The 15,167-nt window shown below is 40.3% G+C and overlaps 1 pseudogene; it reads left to right on the forward strand.

The window, feature by feature from the left end:
• The first annotated feature begins 4,962 nt into the window (after positions 1-4,962).
• LOC108695818 lies at positions 4,963-12,133 on the forward strand (annotated as a pseudogene).
• Positions 12,134-15,167: the final 3,034 nt, after the last annotated feature.

Genomic DNA, 15,167 nt, shown 5'->3' on the forward strand with positions numbered 1-15,167 from the left:
TACACATAATTGTTCAGGCAGTGAGTGCCTACAATACAGAGCTTGCAATCTGAAGCTAGTCGTTTGCAGATAGACATTGGCTGCCAACTTGGACATTCCTGACCAAATCAACAGGCTATGGAACCAAGGGTGGCCATACACAGGCAGATTAAAGCTGCCGATGTCGGTCCCTTAGACAGATTCAGCAGCTTATCTGCCCTTGTAGAGGGTGTTCCGCTTGGTCTCCCCGATCAATATCAGGCCAAAATCATATCGATCGAGCAGGATTTGATTTTTTTTTGGTGATCGAGTACAGAATCATGTTGATGCAGCCCTCGTCCCGTCTGTGGTGATTTCCTTTGTTGTAATCCTAGGGCCAAATGATTGAATTAACCCAATATTGCCCTACCTTTGGTGGGCATATCGGGTTAAGATCTGCTTATTTGGCGACCTTGCCAAACGAGTGAATCTTATCTTGTATGGCCACCTTAAAATAATAACCTCTCCAATCAATATCTGATTTGTGAACTGTCACGTCCACATTGGATCATGAATGTTATCATCTTCAGAATGGTCTGAGCTGGGATCCTATGTTATCCAGTCATTGGTCTGGTGGCTTAATGGAGAAAGGTCCACTCATCTGTTGACCCTGTCAAAGATGCAGATATTCTTGGGTATGGCTTATGTTGCACAGACATGACTAATAAATGCTTCCTGCTGATTGGTTGCTATAAATGATTAGACCTGTAGCAAACTTTGTTTTGTTTTATTACATCACATAATACAGCAATAAGTAATAGGCATCCCCATCCCCCAGTTTCTCATGAGACAAGGAAGAGTAGAATTGTGTTACAGGGTGGCGGTGACATGGCTAGCTATTGCTATGGTCCCCAATCATGTCAATTTAATGTCTCACCTGAGAGGCCCCAAAGACTAGAAGGTATGAATTCTTGTTTCAACTAAATACCCCCCCAATCCTTGTGGATAATGTTGTCTTTTGTACACAATCGGAAATTGTACATTGGGAGTCTCACTGGGCTCTCTGTATTCTTGCAGCCATTGGGTGCTGGATTTCTACAGGGATGTCTCCTCACCTTACTGTACATACTACAGAAAGACTTTTGTTAGGATGCATCTAAATAAATTGTAAGTAGCACATAGATTAAACATGTATCTGGTTCTAATGGAGTCAGGTGACATTCCTGCTATCTCCATTCTAAGAGATAGTAGAGAAAGGGTAATATTTAAGAAAGGCTGAAGAGACAATTCTCAGGTAGGGTGTTGGCTATTCTTTTGGTGAATTTGTGTATATGTGTATATAAAATAAAATGCATATAATACGCAAAAGCCATGAATATCTTACAAATTATATCCTTTTAAACGGTGAGTAGTGATGGGCGAATTTGCGCCGTTTCGCTTCGGCGAAATTCACGAAACGGTGAAAAATTCGTGAAACGGCGCCGGCGTCTAGTTTTTGACGCCAGCGCCCGTTTTTCTAAAAAAAAATTTTTTTGACACCGCAAATTTTTGCGGGTGTTTCGCGAATTTATTCGCTGGCGTTGAATCACGCAAATTCGCCGCAAATTCGCGCCTGGCGAACAAATTCGCCCATCACTAACGGCGAGTAATGATGTCATCAATGATCTTGACAAACTGGCAATCTGGGCAGCTAAGTGGCAAATGAGATTCAATGTTAATAAATGTAAAGTCCTGCACCTGGGATGTAAAAATATCCACTTATACCCTTAATGGGACTGCACTAGGCAAATCCATTATGGAAAAGGACCTTGGAGTTCTTGTAGATGATAAACTTGGCTGTAGCAAGCAATGCCAGTCAGCAGCATCAAGGGCAAATAAGGTCTTGAGCTGTATTAAAAGGGGCAGAGATTCACGGGAGGAGGGGGTCATTCTTCCACTGTATAGAGCACTTGTAAGGCCCCATCTAGAATATGCCGTACAGTTTTGGTCTCCATCACTCAAACAGGACATTATTGTATTAGAGAGGGTACAGAGAAGGGCAACTAAGCTGGTAAAAGGTATTGAAAATCTTAGCTATGAGGAAAGACTGGCCAAATTGGAGATTTTCACGCTGGAGAAGAGACGCTTAAGGGGAGATAGCTCATAGTACAAGTTGATCCAGGGACTGGTCCGATTGCCATTTTGGAGTCAGGAAGGAATTTTTCCCCCCTCTGAGGCAAATTGGAGAGGCTTCAGATGGGTTTTTTTTTTCCTTCCAGTTTGGCAGATAAAAAAAACCTAAAAGGTTGAACTTGATGGACGTGTGTCTTTTTTCAACCTTACTTAATATGTTACTATAAATGCTGAGTAGTGATGTCATTTCTGTCACATGACTCACTGAAACCTGTGTATTATAATAAATAAAGTACCCCCTGTTGCAAAATTTGAGGATATTAGAAGTTACCTCGGAGTTCCATGACCTGTATAAAAATACTCGGCCTTCGGCCTCATATTTTTTATATGGTCATGAAACTCCACGTTAACTTATAATATCCTTATAATTTACAAGAGGGGTATCTACCTAAAGTAGCCACTCGCACCCGGTATTATGTATAAGGAACAAAAACTACAACCTGCTTAGGCATAAAATGACTCTGTATCTGCCTTGACCAAGCAGTATTTACCCATCTCTCTTTGCTCACTGTGCTTGAGCATGCAACATTTTGCACTCCTAAATTGCACATAATTTAAGGGCATGTAAAATAATATTTTGAGTTGAGTTTGAGGCACCTGCACTTACTTAAACCAATAACTGACTCAATCATTAATAGCAATCAGTGGCTGTTACAGTACTAGACTCATACGGTGGCTGCTCTTATTAAAACAGGTCACGACTTAGCTTCCAAACTTAGCTAACTTCTGCTTGATATAAAGGTTTCTAAGATGTAATTGTAAAACAAGCAATTGTAAAACAAGTAAAAGGCATGATGGTTAGTTGGGGCTTAGTGCTTACTTAGTTATTCACATTTGTCTAAATATTGTCAGTGAATACTCCTAACCAGTCCACCACTCTTCGGGGGAAATGTACTAAAGGGCGAAGTGGCTAGTGCTGGCAAAAATTCACCAGCGTGACGTCATATTGGTACTTCGCCGATTTACTAACGGTAGCTGGTGTAATTTCGCCAAGGAACTAGACTCTGGCGCAACTTCACATTCTAACGCCAGGCGAATTTTCGGTCTGGCAAAAGAGCGTTACTACGCAAATTTACTACATTTTTGATTTCACTGACCATTACCTCTATCACCAGAGATAGGAGTTCCTCAAAAAAAATTTGAAAATTTTTCTAAGTCCTAAAAAACGCTGGCGTTTTTTCCTATTTAAAGGGTGATAGACTGAAAAAGATCGTATTTTTTTTTTGTGGTACCCTCCTTTCCCCCTACATTTCCTAACATATGGCACCTAAACTATACACTGGGATCATGTGTAGGGCAATATAACAACTTTATTAAGGTTCCCTGGGCTTGTGTAATGTAATGTATTTGCTGCAACATATACGTCCATTGTACTTTAACTACACGCCGTATGCTAATTAGCCAACGCTATCGTATCTTCGAACTGCCGAGGGTAATTTCACTGGCGTAATTTCGCCAGCGTTCGGTCCCCTGCGCGCAACTTTGGATCTTCGTGAATTAGCGTTGTCCAGGCGAATTTACGCCTGGCGAAGTGTTGCGATGTGCACGAAGCCAGCGCTGGCAAATTTTCGCCGGTTAGTGAATTTGCCCCTTCATTTTTATTCAATATTACCCTTAGCATTTTCCACAAAAAGAGTTTCAACAGGAATCTAAATTAGTGATGAGCTAATTTTTTTTGCCACGCATTGATTCGCAGAGAAATTCTGCATTTGCCATCTACAAAGTTCTTTCCAAACTGTGGCAAAAATTTGCCACTTAAAAATTAGCTGCAATGAAAAAAGTTGCTGCAAGAAAAACCCTCATTGACTTGAATGCATTTTGAGAAATAACTTGAGAAAAAAAAACACTCATTGACTTTAATGCAATTGGACAAAAAGTCACAGAGACAAAAAACTCACAGAGATAAAACAGTTGTGGCAAGAAAAAAACCACCCATTGACTTCAATGCATTTGGAGTGATGAAAAAAGTTGCGCAAGTAAAAATCTGTTTGTCGCCTATTGACTGCACTGTGTTTTTCAGTTGTTTCATGAATTTTTAAACGTAGCAAAATGGGACAGATTAGCTCATCCCTATTAAATCCCAGTTTGGGACCTGGATCACATCTTCCCTCACAGGGTGGTCTTTCGAGAACCCATAAAATATGAATATGATATTACCTTTTTTGATATTACCTTATGGAACTGCTCAACTTCCCAAAAATGAAAATTTTCTCTATTGAAAAATTCTCAGCACAATACATTTTCTCACTGGACCTGGGTTTGCACATGGTGGATTGGATAGGGACTTGTACCTTAGCATTGCACTTGATGGTCTTTATTATGCCACTAAAGTACACTGACCTTAGAGGCCTTGCTTATGTTAGGCAAGTGCTGGCATGTTTACTACCAGTTGCCCAGTGGAAAGGCACTGACTGGTTGTATTGTTGCAACAAGAACACAACTGAGAGCAAGGGTGCCCATGTACTGGTTGTGCCCTGTTGCAACCTTGGCACACCTAAATGGAAAAAGAAAGTGAAGGGTTCCCACTGTGCCTTGTGCCTACAGGCACTGTTGTTTGTAGTAACTCTTTTAAGTTTTTCTTTGAAGACCTAGAAATGCAATAAAATTGTGCCCTGGACTAGATAATGACTGTACACGTGGTGGCTAAAGATGCCCTGATTTACTGAAAACTTGTAATGATTGCTTATGCAGTCGTCCATTAAATGCATCATTTGGGCGAAGTAGTATTGCTGTCATATTATTCTGCATGAAAAGGATGATTTATGTCCAGTAGATGCCAGTTTAGTTAGTAGGTTGCCAGAAGAGGTGTTGGTGTTGTTTAGTTTTGTTTCGACCTGAATTAAACTCTGAAGCACCTACTGTACAAGAATTACATATACTGTAAGTACCTTGACACTTGGTACAGTTCCCTGGTAGAATGGCTGTGGGTAGGAAATGCCTTATCCTCAGTTTGTTGGTACAACACTTTGTCCTGCTGCAAGGAGCCAAGATCCTGACAGTTTGCCTCTTAGGTGAGTTGTTAAGAAGGGGGCTATTTAAAAATATTATGTAGTAACTTTTTCCCAGACTGGCAGCCCGAATGTTCCTGGGCAGCATTTTTTCTTAGAAATGTATGTTGCTGCTTTTTGAGGTGGTGTAACTACATCATGATCTGTAGAACGATGACCATGGCCATAAAGAATGACATGTTCCTAATAGATTGAAAAAAGGTGCAGTGTAAAATGCACACAAAGCCCCAAGCAATAGTTCAGGTAGATGCATGGACAGAGGAGGCAAGATGGAGAAACTAAAAACATTGTGGGTTTGGGGGTGAGCTGGCTCATAAGCTTTTAGCTATGCCAACACTTTCCTGTCTTGGAAAGGAGAAATTGGTAGATTAGACATAGGTTACTGGGCTAAAGGAGAATCGTTTTAGATATCCCCATTCCTAGTTTCTCCTGCAACAAACAATAATCTAATATCATGTCACTTGTAGCCGAGTGCATCTTTGACAAGTTTTCAGGAGAACTCTCCAGATCTAAAAGTCATTTTTTTGTATCTTAAAACTCTTTGTCTGCGAGATGCAGTGAGCTTTAGATATAGAAATCTTGGAATTAGGAAAATTTTTTTGAAAAAGGGGTCCCCTTTCTTAGATATTCCAGACTCTGATGATAGACATGATTTAAAAATTCATGTATAACTCTGAAGAGCTTTCTTCTCATCCCCCTTAATTTCCCTATATCTTTATTGTTTTCCTTCTTAAGTGTATGACAGAGAAGAGAATGTTATTCATTCTGAGAAACTGTTCATTGTTCATCTATATTTTCAGTTAACTCTGTATTCTATGTTAAGTTCTATTTTTCACTAGAATGTAATTGTCTTACTCACCCTATGTAAGCAGATTTTTTGGTGCAATTTTATTGCATTGTTGTTTGTGTCTCACTGTATATTTCAAAATGCCAATAAATATAATTGGAACTGAAAAGACAAGTCTTCTGAGAGGCTTTAAAAGCTTCAATAGACAATACAGATGTGGGACCTGTTATCCAGAATGCTCTGGGGTTTTCTGTAAAAACAATATTTCTGTTATTTGGATCTTCATACCTTAAGTCTACTAGAAAATGACTAATGATGGGCGAATTTATTCGCCAGGCGGGAATTTGTGGCTAATTCCCGCAATTCGCCGCCAGCGAAAATTCGCCTTTTTTTGCCGTTTTGCGAATGTCGTGGGAAATTTGCAAATTTTTCATCACTAAAAATGACGTAAACATAAAATAAACCCAATAGGCTGGTTTTGCTTCCAATAAGGATTAAGTATATCTTAGTTTGGATCAAGTACAAGCTACTGTTTAATTATTACAGAGAAAAAGGAAATCCTTTTTTAAAATTTGGGTTATTTGGATAAAATGGAGTCTATGGGAGACTGCCATTCCATAATTCAGATAACAGGTTTACAGATAATAAATCCCATACCTGTACTAGGTCCTGCCGAAATGGTATGTCCCTCAATCCTTTAGGATAATGTTGTATTTTGTACATGCTCTGGGCTCTCTGTATTCTTTTGCACTCATTGGGTTTCCTGAACCTGGAAATTCTGAAAAGAGACTGCTTACAAACAAAATCATTTTTCAAAAACACACATTCAGTAAGAATGCAGTCGCTGTGGGGTGTTGGGAAAATAATGAATAATGAAAGTTCACAGTGGAGTATGAAGGTGGACATACACAGGGAGATTTCCTCAAGATGACCACATTGAAGTGGGTGATATCAGGCTGATCCGATCGTGGTCCCTAAGGCCCAACGATCTAATCAGAATGGAGGCCAAACGGGCGGTCGGATCATGGGACCACATTGACGAAAAGATGCTGCCACGATCCGACTGGATTTTTAAACCTGCCCGATCGGCATCTGCCTGACTTTCGGCCAGATATTGATCAGGGACGCCCATCAGATGACCCCACACACGGGTAAATAACCTGCTGACTCGGTCTGTTGGCCGCTTTTATCCGCCCGTGTATGGGGGCCTTTACACTAATTGTGTTAGTTGTAGGAGAGTTGATGCTCTGTTGAGGGCAGATCTGTCTTTAATGGTGAATTCAACTTCTTGGACTGCCTCGTCTATTCAAGATGTTTTTCACATTTGAAATAAGCCACAAATGATGTTACTGTTCATGTGATTTCATTTTCTCCAAGATGCCATATATGTTTTCTGAAAGTATTGGCAGAACAAATATTTTCTAATTTTTTTCTTCCAGAAATGCATTGCGTTCTTATTTAGCTTTCATGAACCACCTATCACGCCAGTGCAAGATGATATTTAACCAGACGTCCATCGTAAACTTATTAAAGGAAGAGAAGTATGACCTTGCGGTGGTAGATTCTTTCAATCCTTGCTCCTTTCTTGTGCCTGAGAAGTTAGGAATCCCCTTCATTGCTGTAACTCACCCATTTGGATTTAGGAGTTCTTGGCATTCAGGTATATCAAGCCAGCTGTCCTATGTGCCAGTGTATCAGTCCCAACTAACTGATCACATGGACTTCTTTGAACGGGTGAAGAATGTTTTCATGTACATTGCCTCCGCTGTATTTGAGAGAAAAATTCACTCGTTATTTGATGATGTAATTGAAGACCACTTCACAGAAGGTTCTAGACCATCCCTTGAAGAGCTCTACAAGAAAACAGCACTTTGGGTGTATATTACAGATTTTACCATTGAATTTCCCCATCCCCTTTTTCCACATGTTCTGTGTATTGGAGGTTTATTGACAAAACCAGCAAAGCCTGTCTCACAGGTGAGTGTTCTGTGACCCACCAGGGTCACCATCAGAAATCGTGGGGCCCTGCACGTCAAAAATTTCTGAGCCCCCTGGGCTCCACCCATCCCAGGCTAGACCCACTGGTGGCGAGGACTCTCTGTGCAAGTTAAAAAAAAAAACAGTAATGGCCAGCCCCCCCCCCACAAAATTTTCTTTAAAAAAAGTGATTGGTGGCAGCCCCCCTAAAAGTAAAAAAAAATATTGGGGGCCAGGGTTCCCCCCACTCACGTTAAAAAAAATAACATTGGTGGCCAGGGTAAAAGTTTTTTTGACTTACTTGATTTCCAGCCCCCCTTTGCTGTCAGGGAGTTCAGAAGGGAGGGTAGGGATTAGGGATGCACTGAATCCACCATTTTGTATTTGGCCAAACCCCCGAATCCTTCGCAAAAGATTTGGCTGAATACCGAACCGAAATTGCATATGCAAATTAGGGATGGGAAAACATTTTTTACTTCCTTGTTTTGTGACAAAAAGTCATTTGATTTCCCTCCCCACCTCTAATTTGCATATTCGGATTGGGTTCGGCCGGGCAGAAGGATTCGGTCATATCCGAAGCCTGCTGAAAAAGGCCGAATCCCTAACCAAATCCTGGATTCCTGATTGGTCACTGAAGTCTAAGTCCCAACAGGGATTGGATGGGTCAAGTCTGAACTTCCCCTCTAGCCTATCCAATCGCCATACAGCTTTCCTGGATCTTAAACTTCAGTGACCAATGAAAAGTAGAGAAAGTTGTTACAGTAAAGATACAGTCTGCAGCGCTCTGACAGCAGGAGGGGCCCGGCTAATCAAGATCCAAACTGAAAAAGCACAAACCGAAAAAGTTGCAGAAAAGTTGCGAAGACCGTGACTTTTTTGACTTGTTGAATAATAACTACAACTTTTTCATATTGTTACAAAGAAGCCAGCGTCAAACACCTCTAAAACCAAGAATCAAAGAAAGACCTTCCAGTTGTAAAAAGGACATCTGCCATTGACTTCTATATGAGGTTTTAGCTGGAGTATGTTCAGTATTTTATTGTTGCATAATAATCCCGGAAAAGTCCTGCTTTTTATTTTGCATTTTTTTCGTATTTTTACTGTGAAAAAGTCAGACCCGAAAAAGTTGCAATTTAATAAATAGGCCTCTTATGGTATGAAGAGCCAAATTATGGAAAGATCCCTTATACCAAAAACCCCAGGTCCCAAACATTCTGAATAACAGGTCCAATACCTGTACTTGTTTTGTTTTCACAGAAGCTCTGCAGTTCTTTTATATTGAGGGGATAATTATTTCATATTTAATCACTGGTAAAGCTAAAAATCGTACTGGTTACTAATTTTTAAGGTGTAAGACTGTTAGAATTTTTCTGTTTCTGAATATCTTTTATGACAGGACACCCCAAGGCTCGTCTTCTGGTCACTCATTGAGGAATAAACAGCATGCAGGAAGCTATCTATCATGGGGTACCTATGGTGGCAATCCCTCTTTTTGGAGATCAGTTTGACAATGCAGTTCGAATAAAAGTTAAAAACTTGGGAATATTTTTTCCACTGGATCAACTCAAGGCTGAGAAACTTGCTGGTGCCATTAGACACATAACAGGAGATGAAAGGTAATTGACTTATCTGTAAAGTATATTATAATGTGTTTGCCCTAGATTTGCTTTTCACTTACCAATGCTATTGGGGCAGGGCTCTATATATAAATAGCAACCAGTGGTTTTTGTAGTGGTCCCCTGCCTTTTGCAATGACTTGATAGCAGCAGGTTAGTGTACAGTACAAGTGTAGGATCCCATTATACAGTAAGCTCAAAATTAAAGTCCAATTTAAAGGAACAATAACATCAAAAAATGAAGATGTTAAAGGGCAGAGACACATGTGGAGATTCGGGGAGATTAGTCACCCGCCAACAAATCGCCTTCTTCTTCAATCTCCCTACAATGCCTTCCCGCTGGCTAGAATCTAAATCGCCTTCGGGATAACAATTTGTTTTCCTAAGTCGCCTCAAGTTTCCTAGTTAGGCAACTTAGGATGACTTCGGAAAACGAAGCGGTCCGAGTGCCATCACGCCTGCGATTTAGAATTGAGCCAGTGAGAAGGCAGTTTAGTCGCACGAAGAAGAGACGATTTGTCGCTAGGCGACTAAATCTCCCCAAATCTCCACATGTGTCTCTGCCCTTAAAGTGATAAACATATAATGCAGTGTTGCCCTGCACTGGTAAAACTGATGTGTTTGCTTCAGAAAAACTACTATAGTTTATATAAATAAGGAGAAAAGGCTCAGGTTACACAGCAGATAAACTCTGTAGAACACAATGGTGTTATCTGTTATCCACTATTTAACCTGTGCCATATAGCCTTTTTTTCAATTTCCACCATTGCTACAGAGCAGCTTGTTTATACGAACTATAGTAGTGTTTCTGGAGCAAACAGATCAGTTTTATCAGTGCAGGGCAACAGTACATGAGATTTTCATTAGTTTAAAACACTTTTATTTTTTGGTGTTACTGTTCCTTTAAGCAAATAATTAAAATTTTTATAATAATTTCCATTTTCTCTGTAATAATAAAGCAGTACTTTATACTTGATGTTTACTAAGCTGCATATATCTATATTGGTGGCAAAACAATCCTATTAGGTTTATTAAGGGGCCCATTTACTTAGCTCGAGTGAAGGAATAGAGGAAAAATTGTTCGAATTTCGAATGTTTTTTTTGGCTACTTCGACCATCGAATGGGCTACTTCGACCTTCGACTACGACCTTCGACTTCAAATCGAACGATTCGAACTAAAAATCGTTCGACTATTCTCTTTAAAAAATTCTTCGACCTCCTAGTTCGCCACCTAAAACCTACGGAGGCCAGTGTTAGCCTATGAGGAAGGTCCCCATAGGCTTCCTAACAATTTTCTGATCGAAGGAATATCCTTCGATCGATGGATTAAAATCCTTCGAACCGTTCGATTCAAAGGATTTAATCGTTCGATTGAACGATTATTCCTTCGATCGTTCGATCATAGGAATATCGGTAACTCCTTCGACTTCAATATTCGAAGTCGAAGGATTTTACTTTCTCGGTCGAATATCGAGGGTTAATTAACCCTCGATATTCGACCCTAGGTAAATGTGCCCCTTAATGTTAAGCAGACTTGCGGTATGGAGATCCAAATTCCGGATAATAGATCCCATATCTGTAAATTTGTATTAGTTATGCAAAGATTAACATGTGTCAATACTGAGCTGATTCAGTTTTTACCCCAGAATGTCCATGACCAGGCATTTCTTCCCCAAGTAGATGCTGAACTCTATTTTTGCAGCTTACTGTAGATCAGTGATCCCCAACCAGTAGCTCGTGAGCAACATGTTGCTCCCCAACCCCTTGGATGTTGCTCTCAGTGGCCTCAGAGCAATGCTTATTTTTGAATTCCAGGCTTGGAGGAAAGTTTTAGTTGTATAAAATCCATGTGTATTGCCAAACAGAGCCTCCTGTAGGCTTCCAGACCACATAGGGGCTACCACTAGTCAATCACAGTCCTAATTTTAAACCAGCCAGTAACAATTGTCATGCTTGTGTTGCTCCCCAACTCTTTTTACATCTGAATGTTGCTCACAGGTTAAAAAGGTTGGGGACCCCTGCTGTAGATGATGCTCATCATACCCACCTCCTCATTTCAGCAAGAAGGTGCGAGCAGCAGCAGTGGTTGGATTGTATTATACTAAGGTAGCAAGAGCTGCACAGACTTAATCTTACACAATAAATGTTAAATAATTGTATTTATACCTACAATAATTTTATTTAAACCACAATAAATGTTATTAATACCTACAGCTACAGGAAATCAATAAAGTCCCTAAGCCTGATACAAAGGTCACAGCCTTTTCCCAAGGACCAGCAAATAGTGCGATGGTTGGAGCACATTGTTACTGTGGGCGGAACCAATCATCTTCTTCCATACTCCTACCAGCAGCCCTTGTATCAGCAGTATCTTCTGGACGTCATTCTATTTGTGTGCGTGTGCGTCATTGGGGCCTGTTACCTTACTGTGAAGCTGCTGAGGCTGTTCATTCAAGCTCTTTGCTCTGTTGGAAAACTAAAACAAAATTAAGGGCATGTAAGGAATAAAAATGTAAATTGTATTATGATAAAATAATAATCTTCTTCTCTACCCAAACCTGTCTATGCTGTAGAGCTATTGTTCAGTTAAACATTAATGGTACCATGAGATGGTAAGAAGGACACCGGCCTTCATGATATTCATTTATTTCATTACAAGCCAACAGTGGTCAAACAATTAGACCAGGGTGACCCCTCCAAAATCAACAAGCCCCTTCCCCAAAATGCTCTGACATGTGTACTATATCCAAACCCCCTTTTGAGATAAAAACTGAATTCCTCCTAAACAGGCTTGTCATTATCTTTGCTATTACTTTATTGAAGTACCAAACTAGTCTTCAAATAATTGGAGTCATATCCTCTTAAGCCCATTAATCAAATTGAGTTTTTACCCCACCTAAATCGTCGGCCCATGGATGAAATTTGCTGGGGTAAATTACCTTGCACTATCCATAATGCTGATAAAAATCCAAAACAATATAAACCCCTCCTACCTAGCTTCAGTATTTATCTATACACAAGGTGATAAACTATGGCCTCACATCTGCTCTCTACCCTGGCCAAAATACAATCAAATGCAAATGCCCTAAATGTAGTCTCTTTCTGCTCATTTCAAAGAAAGAAACTAATGATTGAGCTCCAATTTACAATGAAAACCTATTAGTTCTCCCTTTAACCATCCTTCTTATAAGGAATTACTCGAATCCCAATCTGGCTGCCTCTGTCCCAATCCAAACACAGTTTGAGGCTATATTTAAATGTCCTTTCTTCCTAAACATGTATTTTCTAGGGATGCACCGAATCCACTATTTTGGATTCGGCTGAACTCCGAATCCTTGGCATAAGATTCGGCTGAATATCGAACCAAATCTGTTTTCTAATTTGCATATTTATATGCAAATTAGGGGTGAGAAGGGGAAAACATTTTTTACTTCCTTGTTTTGTGACAAAAAGTCATGTGATTTCCCTCCCCGCCCATAATTTGCATATGCAAATTAGGATTCCGATTCGGTTCGGCCAGGCAGAAGGATTCGGCCAAATCCGAATCCTGCTGAAAAAGCCTGAATCCTGGCCTAATCCCAAACTAGTGCAGAGAGCACAATTGCGCTCTTGACCCCCCAGACTCCCCCTGGCCCCCTCCAGCAACAAAAAGGTGAGCTTAGGGGGGGATGTGAAGCAGCAAGCTGCCTCAAGTGGCAAAAGGAACAGGATTGTCTCTGACCTATATAATTATTTATCTTTATCAGATCTGAAAAGCTATGTGAAATTTTGAATGGAATAACAAAGATATTTTTTGATGTACTGTATATTTGGAGTAATTGAAAAAAGTACAAAGGCATCAGTACTGTGGTCATGGCTGTATTTATTTAATGGTATGTTAAAGGTAAATACACTATGATATTATTCTAGTGAAGTTTCCCTAGCATATTTGGGAGATTTACTGTCTCAGCTTGCAGTTTCAGACTTGTATAAGCTTCCCTTATACAAGTCTAGTTTAATATAACTGGGACAATCCAAACCTATTCGCATATTACACAAACATAACCACAGCAAAAAAAATCCTGTGTTTTCCCATATCCTTACACAGATCTTCTCTATGCTTTAATAAACCCAATTTTTATCAGGCAAACTGTATTACATAGTGGATTTGTTTGAGTAGCTAGACATGCTGAATGCCATCAAATTGGCAGCTGCCCTGGACTAGATAATGATTGCACATTTTGTGGATGAAGATGTCTTTATTTACTCTGTACTCTGCAAACTTGCAATGATTATCTATGCGGTCAGCTATTAAATGCATCACCTCTTATCAATGAGAATGGTGACATGGTCATTTCTTTTATCTTAATAATGTGTCTGTCTGTCTGTCTGTCTCATAGCTGCACATGAAGCAATGACTGTCTAATGTTTACTTTGGGAGAAAAAGCATTGCTATCACATTCTCCAGGATTAGTTAATTCACTAGATATCAGTTTAGTTACTAAATTGCTGTTGGTTATTTTTATTTCTTCCTCTGTTGGACTGTGTAGGGCAGTGATGCCCAACAAGTAGCTCGTGAGCAACATGTTGCTCTCCAACCCCTTGGATGTTGCTCCCAGTGGCCTCAAAGCAGGTGCTTATTTTTGAATCCAGGCTTGGAGGCAAATTTTAGTTGCATAAAAACCATGTGTACTGCCAAACAGAGCCTCAATGTAGGTTGACAATCCACATAGGAGCTATGGGGAGCTATGGAGAGCTATGTGTTGCTCCCCAACTCCTTTTACTTCTGAATGTTGCTTACAGGTTCTAAAGGTTGGGGATCCCTGCTGTAGGGCATACAAGAAAGATATATAAGTAGTTTGACACTTGGTTCAATTCCCTGGAAGAATGGCACCTCATCCTGCTGCAAAGAGCCAAGATCCTGACAGTATGCCTTGCAGGTAAGTCATTAAGATCGCACATGACATTAGGTAGTTGTATTGTTACAGACTGGTCTTAATGTTCTTAGGTAGCATTGTTACTTTGGGCAGAGACACACGCTCAGATTCGGGGAGATTAGTCGCCCGCGAGAAATCTGCTCTTATTCAGGCGACTAATAACCCCGAACTGCCTTCCCCTGCCCTCCTGCCGGCTAGAATGTAAATCTCCGGCGGAATGGCACTCGGAAGGCTACATTTTCCCGAAGTCACCCGAAGTTGCATCACGAGGAAGAGGAGATTTGTCGTCAGGGATTAATCTCCCAAAATCTGATTGTGTGTCTCCTGCTCTGGTTTCTTTACGGGGGTGTAACTGCCCCATGATACCTAGAATACGAGAGGGACCCATGGGCATAAGACATTAGCAATAAATGCCCCATGCAGGTATAACCCTAATTTGGTTACTGTCTCTTTAAATAGCAATTAACCCGTGGCAATCCAGGGCCCTGGGTCCCTTTTGCGTATTTTGTACTGGGAACTGGGATTTACAACGCAGTGCCTCTACCTAAGGAACACCGAGGAGCACACCTCAGAGGATTTCCACTAGGAAAAATAAAACACACAGTTTGCAATAAAACAAATGTAAACTTTATGTAAAACTGTATTTAGTAACTGTAAATACAAAATCACAAAATATCACTTTACCTGTGTATTAACCCCTGGCACAGTCTCTTAATGCCACAGTCCCACACT

The sequence above is a fragment of the Xenopus laevis genome, chromosome 1L (assembly GCF_017654675.1).
Source record: "Xenopus laevis strain J_2021 chromosome 1L, Xenopus_laevis_v10.1, whole genome shotgun sequence".
In the NCBI taxonomy this organism is placed as follows: domain Eukaryota; kingdom Metazoa; phylum Chordata; class Amphibia; order Anura; family Pipidae; genus Xenopus; species Xenopus laevis.